This window comes from Symphalangus syndactylus, chromosome 14 (assembly GCF_028878055.3).
Source record: "Symphalangus syndactylus isolate Jambi chromosome 14, NHGRI_mSymSyn1-v2.1_pri, whole genome shotgun sequence".
In the NCBI taxonomy this organism is placed as follows: Eukaryota; Metazoa; Chordata; class Mammalia; order Primates; family Hylobatidae; genus Symphalangus; species Symphalangus syndactylus.
In genome coordinates this window covers 75,472,436-75,475,781 of record NC_072436.2, presented here as the reverse complement: position 1 = coordinate 75,475,781, position 3,346 = coordinate 75,472,436, and positions in this window count along the sequence as shown.

Sequence of the window (3,346 nt, the reverse complement as noted above, 5' to 3'; positions counted from 1 at the left end):
TAGAATGACCTCTATTATGATAGCTGGAGGACTCAGTCATGCTCCAGGTGACTCTCATCCTCCATCAGGCTAGTCCGGGCATGGTCTTATGGCAATGGCACAGGCACAAGAGAAAAGCTCAACATGTAAGCCCATTTCAAATCTCTGCTTGTCTCAGGTCAGCCATATCCACTGGCCAAAGGGAAGCACATGACTGAGCCCAGATTCAGAATTGGAGGGCCCTGAAAAGCAACATGACAAAGGGTCAGGACACAGAGAAGGTTAAAAATGGGACTATTTTCATAATCTATCACAATATCCATGCATTTGTCTTACAAGTGAAGCACTCTTCTTTCTCAATTTTTAAAAAATTGTAACTGTCCTTACAACTTTCTATAATCACATCATTGTAGAGTCACTTGATAGAGAGGAAGTCTAAAACACTGTGTATTTACCAAACGACTCAGAATTATTCACGAGGCTCTCTAAGCAGGAAAAGACTTCCTCTATATTCACTAGAGGGTTAAAGTCATTTTCTCTTCCATGCAATGACCCAGGGCCATGACTGCTCATGACAAAGATTAGGTCAGTTACAGATAGCAAAGGATCTAAATTTTCTTTGTACATTCGAATGATTTATTGCATTTTCAAACTCCTTCCACACGAATGTACAGAAGTTAAGACATTATTATTTTTTAAATGAATTTGAGTGAATTCAAAGCCATCCCTATGATAACATCCTTTACTTGCAGGCCAGCATTCTTCCTTAAGTGGAGAGAAAATCTGTTGTATTACAGGCTGGTAGCCAGGAATTACCTCTAAACCTAGGTCCACCTGTGGCTGTAGGCACTGTGTGTAAACATAATTTGTCATGTGTGCCCTTGGAGAAAACGAATGGCGAACCACAGTTCTGGGCCCCTGTGACCTCTCACTGCTCCGAGCTTCTGTGATACTTACCTTTCGACTAAAATTGCACAACTCTGCTGTGATACAAAATCAAATGTGGAGTCTTTTGCTCTATCATTATTCTTTCCTGTAAAAACAATGTTTTATAATTTTGAAAATTTTGGGCCTGGAGCAGTGGCTCACGCCTGTAATCCCAGCAGCACTTTGGGAGGCTGAGACGGGTGGATCACCCGAGTTTAGGAGTTCGAAACCAGCCTGACCAACATGGTGAAATCCCGTCTCTACTAACAATACAAGAATTAGCCGGGTGTGGTGGTACGCACCTGTAGTCCCAGCTACTCAGGAGGCTGAGGCAGGAGAATAGCTTGAACCCAGGAAGTGGAGGTTGTGGTGAGCTGAGATCGCGCCACTGCACTCTAGCCTGGTGACAGAGTGAGACTCCATCTCAAAGAATAATAATAAATAATAATAATAATAATTTTGAAAACGTTTAAATCTACTTAAAAGTTTCAAGAACAAAACAACACCCATATATCCTCATCTAGTTTTACCAGGTATTAACATCTTACCTCCCCCACTGCATCATTCTCTATATTTGTATACATTTCCTCTTTGCCAAGCCACCCAAAAATTGTGTGCAGGCGCCATGACACTTCACCCCTAAATATTTCTTCATGGTCTGTCAAGAACAAGGCTATTGTGTTAATATCCAGAACACCATTGTCACCCCTTAAAAGAACTCAACAAGAAGTTCAACATATAGTCCACACAAGATTTTCCTTAATTGCCTCAATATTGTACTTTTCTCTTAATCTAGATTCCATTGTATTTGGTCGTTATATCTCATTAATTTATTAACCGGAAGAATAAAATATATATAGATGTTTGGGTCCTATCCCAGAGCTACAGAAACAAAATTTCCAGGGTAGAGCCCTGGAATCTGTCCTTTTCAAATTCTTTCTAGGTGACTCTGATGAAAGTTAACCCTGAGCTCTGAGCTCTACTTGTAAGATGAGTTATCTTTTCAGGAGTCCATATCTTTTTCCCCAAATAGACTTTAGTCCACTCCAGTGAATTCTTACGCCAAGCACAATAAATTCTTGTGAGAACTATAACTCATACTAATTGATACCCATTTCTTCTCCACCCTATCCAATCCCCCTCTCCTCTAAGTCCACCAGCTTCTCACCTTTTAGCATTGCACTTAGTTGGAAGGACTTGACTGGCAGGCTTTAAAGGCCTAGCTCTAGATCTTATTTTGTTCTTTAATGCTGAACTCTGTTCATTCAATGCCCTTATAAATTCTTTTTGATTGAATAATACGGTAGGGGGAGGGATTGGCTTGTTGAAATGCAGGTTCCAAGGCCCTGCTCCAGGCTCAGGAATATGCATTTTATCAGCTGCTCTAGTAATTCTTACTCCCAAGTTTTGTATTCATTCTACGAGCCTTGCAGAGTGATTTATTCTTAGTAGGAAACTACATAAACATCTGATTGTGTTGTTGAATTAAATCCCTAGCCTTAGAACTGCCACCCACAAAACCCAGACACCAACCTAACTGGCGTTCCCATCTTCTAACTTGTCTTCTGCAGTGCTCTTATTTCACCAGACCCTTCTACAAAGAAAATGTCAGTTATTATATCTTTAGCTAGTCTCTAAAACCATGGAGACAGACACCTTACTTCAGTTTCATCCTGACTTTTACTCCCATTCTGACCAAATTCCTTTTTTAGTATTGACTCAAATTGTTTATCTGAGTCTGTGCCTGACCTTTTGGTTCTAGGGGCATTTCTATGGCCCCTTTTTCTCTCTCATTTTTTTTCTTTTTGGTTTGTAGGGATGATACTGAGGGGAGCCTAGAAAAAGGATTACTGATTACAAAGTCATCAGTACTTTGATGCCAGTATGCCACTCTATACTAAATTATTCACCACAGGAGAAAACGAATTTATTTATTACTTTGGATTTTGTCTTTGCTTGCTTTGTTTGCTAAGTACTCAGATCTATTTGGAGAGCAAATATTCTTTTTTAAAAAAATCACATCGTACTTCCTACAAAGCTGTGTTCTGCTGATATGGAAAGAACTAAACTGGCATTTAACCTTTTTAATATAATTGTTACTTAAACTATCTGGTATCTCTTAGGAAAAGTAAAAAGTACTCCAAAATCAAAATTTGCCTGTGATGAAGGATAAAATTTTCTTTTTTCAGTCCATTCATGGCAGAAAAATAACTCCTGCTCTATGATTTTAGTGATGTTCCTGGTGACTCTAGTGAAATAACGTGAAAAATATATAAAGGTCATCAGATGTGAAGATAAAGCTGAGACAACGTCTTTGCTAGCAGAATCTGGCATGTGAGTACAATACACTATTCGTGGGTACATAAGTATATTGGGAGTGGCAGTCACTTTGACAAGAAAGGAATAAAACTATTGTTATCACTCTGTAAGTAAAAAATCT